The 12,400-nt window shown below is 40.8% G+C and overlaps 1 protein-coding gene across 3 annotated transcripts in view; it reads left to right on the top strand.

The window, feature by feature from the left end:
• trappc9 (trafficking protein particle complex subunit 9) overlaps nucleotides 1-12,400 on the top strand; it is a 199,874-nt gene that overhangs the window by 142,119 nt on the left and 45,355 nt on the right. The window lies entirely within an intron of this gene.

Below are 12,400 nucleotides of genomic sequence, written 5' to 3'. Positions count from 1 at the left end.
ATCCAGTTTGTTTTTTCTGTGATTGTCTGTCTGCCAATCACAGTTATCTACGTGGTTCCATACATTCTCTTTTACCTGTGAGTTAGTGCAAAAAAAAACCCTCCAGAACTGGTCCCAAGCCATGTTTTTTATTTGCATTCATAATGGGCTACGGGCTATTTTGGAGAAGTGTAGACAGCAGCTTGGGAAATGTGTGAATCACCGGGGACACACAGAATTTGTAGGAGCATTCTTCAGTCGCACCATCTGTGATCATCCTCTGAAATCACTTTTGATTTACTGCGGATGTTTGTTTTCTGAGATTCCCGGCCTCTCTTTGGGCACTGCCAGCATTTTGATTAGTCAGCTGGGGCTGTCCTGCTTTCGCGAAAGAGAAAAGAAATCTGCAAAACGAAGCGACATCAGATCAAGCATTGGAAATGTAAGAATCTGTTGAGACAGAAGACGGGGGGGAGGGAGGGCGGGAGCACTTCACTGGATTCACTGTTCTTCAGATATTTTGGCATTTGATATACACTTTGTTCTGTGAGGGAACATTCCCAAGAGGAAATCTGTTGTGAAGATGTTTGAAATTCGACGTATCTTTGGCTGACATTCCACATTATGCGTGTAATCTCAGCAGAGACAATTGCAGTGGGTGTTATTTCCTCATGTCTTTATTTCTGTAAAGGTAGTCTTGCAGTTCCAGTCCAAATCATTGCAAGCCTTGCTGATTATGAGCCAGATAATTTGCCTCAGCCCATTAGGATGCCTTTATCAGGGCTGCAAAGACTATCACAGGCACAATTACGGGTATAGTTCAAGCATTTCCCTTGTGTCTGGAATCGTTAGTCCAACTGGATGCTTTTAATACCGTTGTGTCTCTGTAAGCCCCACGGTTACAGAGATGCTGCAGATGAATGTGAAGTGCTTATTCAAAAGATTTCGATTCTATTCGTATTTAAGTGATGCAATGTTTATGTCCAGTGCATTGTACGGTGCTAGTCTTGTTTGTTTTCTTTGAAAAACGTAGTTCAAGATGACAGAAAATAGTCACTTTTTAAAAAACCCTTTTTTTATCATTCAGTCAGTTCCCATCCATTGATTTTATTTTATTTTTTTCACCTCTTGCTCAGAGGACCTTATTTATTAGAGAGTAGAAGCTGCTTCAATCCTTCGCAGGTCTGATGTTGAAAATACTCAACTCGATGCACTTGCTAATCTTTTATTTTATTAGTTTATAGACACTTTAAACTCCTCCAGGACGTCATGTCAAACATTCTTAAATTAAAGTTTTTCTTGCACCTTGTACATGTGCTTCTCATTACCCCCCAGTGCCACACATATGGCAGCTCCATGGTGTTGCCAGGGGTGAGGACAACACTGTATTTCTGTTACAATATTCTGAGCATTCGAGCGGTGTCTGTATTGTATGTTACCTTCAGCTACTCGACTGTAAACTAGGTGCTGTGGCATCAACATGCACGCAGGACCTCACAGAGATAAATCATTGATGGGGATCTGCGCTGCCTCACTGTGTGTGTGTGTGTGTGTGTGTGTTCACTTTAAAATTTACGTATGGGGTACATGTGGTGAATATGCATTTTCATGATTGTGTTACATACCGCTGGTTCGAGTGGTTTCCTCTACGGCACAGGTCCACTCATGCAATCGGCTGCGTTGATGGTGCCTTAGTTAATCCAATAAACGCTTTAGCGCCACTCTACAGTTGTCATCCAGCTGCCAAGTGCGCTATACATTTCTTGAGGACCATAATTCTGCGGCTTTCTTTCAGCTTTACCGCTTTTCTGCACGTCCTCATTTAAAGAAAATTCTAATCGCTTCTACTTCTGCTCTCAATCAGAGTACTCGAGCACGAGGCGTCCTCCTTGACTTGTGGTCAAGGAAGCATAACATGCCACATGACAAGCCACGTGTAGGTCAAGGCAGTACAGGCACAGATGTCACATGTCGTGGCCTCTCTATCTGGATGGCCAGATGTTGAAAATGAAAGGAAAATCTGTTTTTAGATCAATTTTCATGGATCTGTTGTGGAAAAATACTCACACATAAAAATGTATAGAAATTGTTTGTTTTTCCAAATTTTATATAGATCTAATAGATATATAGATATATAGATAGGGCTCTAGGATTGTAGACATTCCAATTGGTGCTGTAAAATCTCATTAAAGTTGCATTGAGCTCCAGTGAATCCGGCTCATCCCAGACTTTATAACATTGGATCGGATTTGACTGAAAAAAAAAAATCGTAGAAATAAAGTAGAGCAACATACTTTCACCTCAGTCTCACACATCCATTTTTCCATAACTGGCATTTTGACTTACAAATGCTGAGTGAGCACATTTTGAAATTCAGTAACAACAACAAAATAAAACCTCAACAGCGTGAGACTGAAGCCTGAGCTCAGCCAGCCGTGCGTCATGAGAAGCCCGATTTCCTCTCCCATGATTTCCTTCCATAGAAATCTATGAATATTTGATCACACAGGTTCCAGTAAATGGAAAACATGGAAAGTGCCAGAATCAGTTTTATGGCTTTCATGTGTGTGTGTTTACAAGCTCATTATTATTGTCCATTAGTAAATGATTCTACCGTCAGCCCCGCGGTTACACGCATCCAGCTGCAATAATATAAGATCATATATGATGAAACTCAGCACATAATTACATATGAATAATGCAGGTTTTTTTAAATTAGTGACACATCCTTTTTGTTTCAGCTGAATTTCATTCCTGGGGTTCAGAGGATGGCTGTAATTCAGTGGGTTCGAATTGAAAGCGTATTACTTTTATGTAAATGTGGTAAGAAAGAAACAATTGGACACAAATTTGACTATAAAAACAAACAAAGATGAGAGACGGCTTTTTCTTTTTCCTCTCTCTTTTCTTTGCACTGTCTGCCGAGCATATCTCTTCTAGTATTTTTTATTTTTTTTATATATAAAGCTTGAACATTAGTTTCTGCCTGTGTTTGTTAGATTTCACAGCAGCTCAAATTCTTACAAAAGAAAAGCTGCTTCTTTGAAAATAAATGAATATTAATATCATCAACTGTGACTGCAATATACGAGGCACATTTGCAGTATAATCAATTCCTAGAGAGGTTTTATAGACCATGAAACACCTTGTAAATAAGAGTGATTATTGCTAAAACTCCTGCAGTTGGTATTAATATAAGTTTCAGTTGATCTTCTGAAAGGTTTCTGTGCTTTTCATAGTCATTTAATTTTCTGCTCCAGCAGTGAAAATCTGTCTGGAAATCGGTCTGTCACTCTGTCACAGATCATGAAAAAGAAGTCCTCTAAACTGTATATGTTGACCGTAGGTTTCATAGCGCCGTTGAAAAGGGTAGACAGTTTTACAAACAGTCTAAATGTCAGCGGAGCAGCCTTGGAGATTCACAGCTATTGTTTTTTTTTCCCTTTCAGAAGGTTACTGGCTGACTGGGTTAATTATCTGTGACAGTATTGTATTGCGCTTCCAAAAAACTATAAGGGTTACTTGTCAGCCTTAAAATTGAAGAACTCAGAGGGAAGAAGTTTGACGAGGCGCTATCGGGTGGAACACACTAAATTAGGATGTTTTCCCACAGGAAATCTTTTACCCAGCTCCTAGCATACCATACTCTTGTTCATCCTTTCTTTAATATAAGGGTTTATGAGTGCACTGATTAAAGGTACCCTGTGGATTTTTCTTCGTCTCTCCAAACAAATAAAGTGTTATGTTCTGTCTTTCACACAGATTGCTATTTTTGTAGCGTTGATTCTAAAAGTGTCTGACTATCTCGAATACTCAGCGCTTCATATTTGTATATCATATTAACTATCAGTAGTGGTCATAATTAATGACCAATTAGGAGCTTTTATACAACTCCTTCACATAAATTGGTTAAATTTAAATGACTTTTTCACAAAATTTGCTCTGTTGCACAGCAAAATTCTTCTTAAAACATCTAAATGTAAGTTATTCTTTCTTAATAAGAATTACCAAAATGCATCTTCGTCTTCATCCACGTTCTAATAATAGACTGCTGAAAAAGTGTTCAGTTCCACCCACAGACGTCCATATCAGTGTGACCTCCTCCTGCTGGAAGATTCCCACTTCCACCATAGTTGTTTTAATGCCAGAACAGGTGGTATCATTTTTTTTTTTTTTTTTGTGCAGCCTGGCATTATGTAAATAGCCCCATTGATTACAGCTCCTCAGCTGTCAATTTGATTAAAGCCAAAGTGGTGCACCTCGTGATTCGCTGTGTCAACTTAATGGAGTGTTGCTAAATAAACAGTCACCCGGCCAATCAGACGGAGCTCTCTGAGGGGTTGACACCATCATAGGTGGTTATGATACTGCGCCAAAGGAGAGCACGAGATCCGGTACGGACAGGAAGTTGACATCTTTTAAGATGAGATTAAACTTTAACGATCCCCTCAGGGTGGAAATTAGCTTCTTGTAGCAGCAAACAGTAGCAGTATACTGTAAATAAACTTGACTGTGAGTAAGAAAAAAGTAATTGCTCCGTACTTAAAGCCACTCTATAATATATTATAACGCAAAGTATTAAGTACTGTAACATGCCAGAAGTAGAATACGTTAAGACAAATTAGACTTAAAAGACTTGAAAATATTTGCATAAAAAATGTACCAAGAATCATAAATTTATGCAATATTTAATTAAATGCTCAGCTTCACTGACAAATGTTATGCTAATGATGAATATTTTTAAGCAATATTAAGGTTATCAATAAAAAAGCACTAACAAGCACTCCTGCATTAATTAGAAGCCATATATAAGCAACTGCAGCTTTGATTTTCAGTATTGTCTGCCTGTTGAGTGCCGTAACCAAGCAGTGGGATGGAAAACAGCGAGCCTGAATGCGCACTTTGTACCCATTCCCCCACCACCTCTCCACCCCTCACCCCACCATCAGTCTGCCACCAGGAACCCATCTCAATGGAATACAAATTCACCCATGAATGGAAAGACAAATGTTTAGCCTAGGAGAGCGATGGAAAGAGAGAGGGGGGGCCGCTTGCTGTAAAAGGCGAAGAGATAATTTAATAAGGCAGCGCTTGTGAACCGGCTCACACCGTCGCATCTACCCCCTCACACACACACACACACCACCCTCCTACCCTGCACATGCACACACACACACACACACGGACATTTGGAGCAGTCACAGGCAGTGGCTTTTCAACACACACAGGGGACGCCTCGTGGAATAATATGCCTTTAAGCTTTTGTCAGGTGCCCAATTGCCATGAGTGCTTGCAGGTTTGACAAATGGTGCTGCCAACACTGAAGTCCTGTTGTGGGGATGATGATCAGAACAACTGACCTGAGAGAGAGAGAGAGAGCGCGAGAGAGGGAGAGAGGATGGGAATGAATACATGCATAGCTGAAATGGAAGAGAAGTGTTTTGACTGCACCTGTAACTGCTGATATGTCACATCTGTGAGCATACATCAACTCCACACTCTGCAGCTAGCTGCACAGCAGCGATAGGGCCTGTGGGAGATGGTGGTAAGTCTAGTCTAGTCTGCTACGAAGCTCAGGAGAAGGCAAATTCATCAATCTGCTTTTGCGCACACCCATGATTTATCTTAGATATGCTTAGATAATACAAAATGTTGAACCCTGTGATACTCTAGCGTGTGACCTACAAAGGGTGTACCTCACCTTTTGCCCAGTGTCATTATCCCTAAAACACCAAGAATTTAGATAATAGGTGTTCATGTTTCATATATACATGCATATAGTAGCAAAAGGTACTTAATAATTGTCAGTGCTCTGACATAGTGACAAAAATATTGCATAAATAATCCACATTAATCCCAAAATATTACTGAACATTGTTCAGAATATGTCAATATGTTTAAAGCTGCAGCCCAGTATCCTAGGAATTATGCCCATATTGATGTTTCCATGCCTTATGATTTACAACCAAAGCCAGTGCTGCCGAGCTAAAAGTAGTGTGTTCCACATGTGACACAGAAAGTAAGGGTGTCATTTTGGGATGGTGGAAGCTCGTGCAGTGAGCGTGACTTTCACAAAGGAGACTGGGATTTGCCTCTTTAACCTTTGCTATCTTGCTCTAACCCTGATCGTACCCTAGCCACAGTAGATGTCATGGGCAGATGCTGTGGAAAGTGACAATTTTGAAAAATGGTATCGGTGTTTTTCAAAATCGTCCAATGTCAATGTTATTGTCTAGTCATATGCTTGTATTTTTCCATTTCCCCCAGTACACAAACACACGCATTACTACCCCACCTATTGGAGAGCAGATTTGCTTAAATTTGTGGCGGGTGCTGCCCATTTAGCTGACTGATGGGCGCTAAGAGGAGCACTGGGTAGGCAGAGCTTGATTTATCTGCTTGTTTTTCAGCTCTGTCGCCCAGACTCTGTCAGTCAGCCATCCTAAAGGTCTCCTATTGAAGGCAGTAGAAAGCCAGAGTGAGATGGGAGGGCGGCACACACCTTTTTCAGGAGGCTCACTCTGTCCCCGGGGCCGGTTCATGTGATTTACGCAGGCAGTGCTGACTCAGATGCGCGTGTGGACGGACAAACAGATACTCAAAGCGGTGATAAGTGTGTAATCATGAGGTGGCAGAAGCCCTCACAGTCGGAAAAATGATTTTTGTTGTCGGGTAGTCCGAGGAGACGAACTGCAAGCAACTGTCTATTGTTTTTCAGCCAGCTAATTAACCCATTATGGATGTGAATAATGATTTCTACACAGGATTATCATAACAATTATCATGACACGGGACTGTTTAACAATACATTAATACATTTGTTTTGTTTTTTTACCACATTAGGGGAGCAAGCATGAAAGGATCATTTATTCTATTTTGGCTTGAATCACCAGTCTTATCCTATCACCCTGGTAGCTTTAATGTGGAAATGAGAGCAAAGAGTACAGCGGCCCACTCTATGATTGCCTATCTAGCCTTTTTTTTTTTTTTTTTCCTCCTCCTCTCTCTCCCTGTGTGGATCCAGAGTTAGCACATTTAACAGGCTTGCAGCGTCTGTTTATGGGGCATTTATCATGGCTACAGAACAATCCGGGCTGTCAGTGCGTCAGTTTGGGTGAGCTGTGGAAATAAATCAAAACTCCTCCAGCCTGCCACAGATAGCTCACCACACACTCGCCCATTCATTTAGACTGGTGGGAAGCCGAAGAGAAAGGAAACTCGAGTAAAAAGAGGTAGTTGCACTTACAGAAAATGCACAAATTGAAGTTGTGGAGATTAGATTGTGGAGAGATCTTTAGACTCTTTGTACCAGTGATAAATGTGCAAAGAAAGTTAGTTATGTATGCCAGAAATAATGTACTGTATATTTTTGTGTATATATTTCTATATTTAACTCCTTGTCTCCGTAATTCGTCTACTTGTATTTTTTCTTTCCAGTGTGTTTTACTGTGGCTCAAGCATCCATACCTTGTTCATTCTAATTTCATGCTTTTTTTCCCCCTCCATTTTCTAAATGTATTTTCAGCTTAAACCCTTTTCTCCCTCTCTGCTTTCTATCAAATAAAACCACCTCCTTCATTGATTTCTTTAGAGGAAACAAGAGTATCCCCAACGGCTGCCTTTTCATCCCTGAAAGACAGATTACCTGACATTTCTAAATGCAACCAAGTCCAGCCTCTGGTTTCATTGTGAGAATGTCTCGAGCCCCTTGCCACACTATTTCAAGTGCTACTAAAAGAGCGAATATTGTGACACAGCTGTTTCACCTGCTGGAGTACAGAGAAATGAGCATTGCTGTATTATTACATGTGGCTCTGAATCATCAATCCTCAACTGTAGGAAGCACAAACAGATCAGTAGTGGATGCATTCCTGACGTGTTTTAGCTAGGACAGTGTCAACAACAACAGCAACATCAGTAGAAGCCCAGTCTCATCTGAATTTGATTGCTGAATAGTCCCATTTGCATCGAATATGTCAATGAATTTAAAAGTTATATGTATAAATCAAGAGTTTATGAAAAGGTTATACATTGTAATACACCTGTAGTTTATATTATGCTTCATGTCTATGTGTATATATTAAATAAAAAGGTTTCTAGTTTGACAGTGCTGAGTGAAAAAAGAGGGTCTAATTAAATTTAAAGGAACATTGCGTAGAAACTGACTGGTGTCCAATACTATGTCGTAAATATGGATTGTGCACGTGCATTTCTTAAGATCAAAACATCACGGAAGTCCAACAACACAAGACATATCAGCCAGCTAATATTACTTACTTATAACTTACTTACAACAGCAAGAAGCCCAGCTTGGCATCTGTCTTTCAGCCTTCTCAACAAGTCTTCGCATAAAGGCCACCAAACAACCAACATCCTTCTGCAAGAAAGGGTTTGCTTTTCTAGTATCTCAAGGACTAGCAGCTGGTCGTTATTAGCAGACTGTGCCAATTTACCACCCTCAAACAAAAAGTTAAAATCTTCCAGTTTTCGTTGAACCTTGCTGTACTAAAATTTTGTGTCTGTGGCTGTAATAGATACTTCTTATAAGGACTGTCGGTGTGGCAACCAAGACAATTTATCTCAAACTTGAATGGACCATGGCTGCTCTTTGGTATATGTTGATAAGCCTTTTAGCAGTAATCAGGCCAGGAACAGACTTAACTTTTGGCCTGGTCCTTGGTGACACAGTGATCATGTTGAATCCAGGATTTTCCACTTTGGGTCGAAGCCAGTCCACAAGCATTTGCTTGCTTGGACATCTGCAGAGCCTGCCAGTCTTTTTGATGATGGTGGGATATGACATAGCCCCTCAGAGGGAGGGAAGTCACTCCACTGCACACATCTGTCGCTACTGATCCTCCTCAATGACGCTGTGATGCTGTGGTGCCACGGGCTCATAATCACATCTTTTCCCACATGAGTGGAGCAGCTCTTGTGTTGTCAGTAGACCGTTTCTTATGCCATCAAATCTGTTTATGTCTCCAACAATGAAATCAGCAAAGGAAAGAAGAGAAACTTTTGTGTTCTTGGTTTTTCTCATTTGGTCATTTATCATATGGAAAACATAAGAACTAGCTGACTGGGTTATGAATAAACATGGGCGAATATGGTTATACATGACTGTGTCACAGCAATCATCAAAATTGCATTGTTCCGCCCAAGGAGGTTGCTGCTATTACAAGTCAGAACAATCTAAATTGTTAATGATTGGCCTAGTAGGGAACTCAACATTCATAAAGACCATTGTATTTGTTTATGATCAGATTGTCTCACGTGGAATTGTTACATTATTAGTCAGATTAGCTTTTCCTGTCATAGTTGAATCCCATTGCTGCCCCTCCGTACCCCTTTTTGACATGCCATCCGTCTTTTTCCATGCGGCTGCTAAGACGATGTAGCAGGTGATCCATCATGTTTGACTGTGGCGCATCAGATGTCGGCCAGCTAGAGATTCACAGGAACAGCAGCCCGCTGACAGGTCCGTGTCAACCCTGTGGGTAACTGACACTTTTTAGTATTCAGTGGACTGATCCTGCCCACACTACTGACAGGTTTCTGGCCCTGACACATACCGACCATCAGGACACCTACTGAGAACCACAGAGCGGACACTGTTACCATGTCGTACTCCTCTTGCCCTCCCCGAGCCAGAGGAGTGTGTGCACAGGGGCTGTTGCAAGAATAATATGTGACTGGGTGACAGCATATTATGGGGAGGCTTCAAGGGCCATGGGGCATCATTGCAGCATCCTAGTGTGCCTGAAAAGCACAGGAGATGTATTTCGGGAAACACTTGACGGGAGTACACTGTCATATTGTCACATTATCTTTTTCTCTCTTTTCCCTTTCTCTTTATTTTTACTCTTATTTTTGCTCTTTCTCTCATACACTCCCACACACTTAGACAAAGTAATTTTACACTGAGTTTAAAAACTGCCATGATTGCCTCTCGTGGTTGTTATGGCTGGGGTCAGATAGAGTATGCTTGCTGGGACTGGTATTGTCATAAGATAAAAGCTTTGCAGTGCATGAGATCAATTAAATTGGTGCTGGTAGACAACATAATTAATCAATCTGAACGATTATCATGAATGTTGCCCTCCGTCGCAACACTGACTGCTATCATTAGCTATTGGCCTAATTGTCACTCGTTAGCCGCGTTCATAGCTGTCAGCAAGGGCGCATCAGTGGATTCACAATGGAATATTAATAAAGTCTAAATGTCCCAGCAGGAAGCTTCTAAATTGATGCAATCAAACAGCTGAACAACTTGAACTGACCGCAATGAAAACAACTAACCAAGGCAGGATATTCTGGTTGCTACATTACAACAAGATTAAAATATAAACCTTTAATGATAACTTCTTTTTTGAGCTTTTAGCTTGTGAAGAACCGTGGTTTTAATGGTCAAATTGGGTTATAATGACATTTACATGCTTTGTTGCATAAATCAGCAGTAGGTGATGATAGAGCCAAACATTTTTTTTAAGACTGAAATGCCCCGGTACGAATCCCACATCAGACTCTGCCCCCTGCTTCCTGTCTATCTTCAGCTGTCCTATCAATAAAGGCATAAAAGGCCAAAAATGGTGTGTATGTAGATTCATGATATACTTTGATTCAAAGCCAGTTTGATACATTTTATGGCAAACTGTTCAATATTAGCATTGGTTTGCACTTGTGTTTCTGCCACCTAGATCCAAATTTCAATCTTCCTTTGACTCTGTTTTGGTCTCCACCAATCCCAGGGAAAATATATGGCTCTTTAGCTGCTAAATGTTTCACTAACTTTGTCTGTCTGCTACTTGGTCTTGGGCAAGTAAGTGTATAGTAGATTAGGTAGCTGGAAATGACAACTTGCCGCTGGAAACAAAGTTGATGGTGAGCTGAGCCAAGTGTATTTGTTTTCTTATACGTAACAGTTAATCCATACAGCCCTAATCATTTCACAGCAAAGCCCTATAATTCTTTGAGATACTCATCGATGGATAGGTGGTTATCAATTTCATTTGCAGACTCATAATCAAAGACAAACATAGAGCATGACCAGAAGCAACTGGTTGACCTGGCCATCTTTTCTGTTTTCTAATATTTTATCTGAATCGAAATTATCTGCCACTGCTAAAAGCAATGATTTGGCTTCCACTCCGTCTTCTGAATGGTATGTGACGCGTGACTTAAACCGGTGGCCAATGATCCATTACACGGCCTCACCCTGAATATGAGGGAGTGCTGACTGGAAGGGGTAATTAAAATGAAGTCTCTGGACAGTTGCAGAGCTAGGAGAAATAATTGGTTTGTAGCCCTGGATGAATCGATCGGCAGGACTCATATATAGCACTTGCTATAGTCATACATGGAAGCATCTATCCCTCATCCGCCGCATTCCTATTAGAGTCGCATTTGAACAGGATGAAGCTGTGTATTGACAGCTTTGTGTAGATTGTCTTCTAGTGGCACCACCAGTGCTGGGTCACAAAGACAGAGATGGGAAAATGATGGTGAAATGAGGCCACACATTTACTCTGAAAAATGCATTGGAACTCTGACACTTTATGTCCTCCTTTTATCAAACAGGGATGGCCTTTTGTTCTCCTCTTTTGTCTGGACGTGCCATTGTTCTGCCCACCTGGTATTTAAAGACAATCATGGCGCGGCTAGTAATTAGCTCCAGGGATCCCACTTGCTGGTTTATTTTCAATGCTGGCTTTGTCTGCAAACATAATACCCCAGTCTTTTTCTCAGATGCAGCGATCACAAGAGGAAGCAACAACTACTTGTAACAGGTGGCTGGTCTTTTAATGTTATGAAGATTAGACAGCATGGGAGGGCTTCTATTTGTTCTGCTGAATCACACGGTGCTATTTTATCTGTTTTAGCGTTTTAGGCAAAGTTATCCAGCGACCCTGCCGGTATTACTGCCAAATCCCTCAGGGCATTTTGGTCGCTTTCCCAATTCACAAAATATCTAACAAAGTACTGTAACACCTCAAAGAAGTCTGAGCTTCAACACTTCCACCTCAGTGTGATGCCAGTTAAAATACCTGCATCAGCCGTATTGCATTCTGAGCTACCATCTCTGGCATGGAGAACCGTGAATCATGGCTTTTTTTAAGATACCATTGAGTCTTACTTACAGTCTTCAATTGGTTTATATTCTTTACCACATAAGATACTGTTTGTCTTCTGCAATTACACTTGAAAATAGCAAAGTCAATTTCCTCCATTTTTACAACAGAGAGAAAATTAGAAGACCACATTGTGTATTGAGCATGTGTTGTTCACGTGGGGCATTAGGAGTGATGCAAGAAAAGAGACATTTCATAGATGCCTGAAGTTTTCTTAGACTTTAACCTGTTTACATACATTCAGTTTTAGAAGCTAACCATTCATATACATTCACACACTGATTGCGAGGTCT

Source organism: Larimichthys crocea, chromosome XIII, assembly GCF_000972845.2.
Source record: "Larimichthys crocea isolate SSNF chromosome XIII, L_crocea_2.0, whole genome shotgun sequence".
NCBI classification, from domain to species: Eukaryota; Metazoa; Chordata; class Actinopteri; family Sciaenidae; genus Larimichthys; species Larimichthys crocea.
The sequence above is the reverse complement of the archived record's forward strand: the minus strand, read 5'-3'. Positions and strand labels throughout refer to the sequence as shown.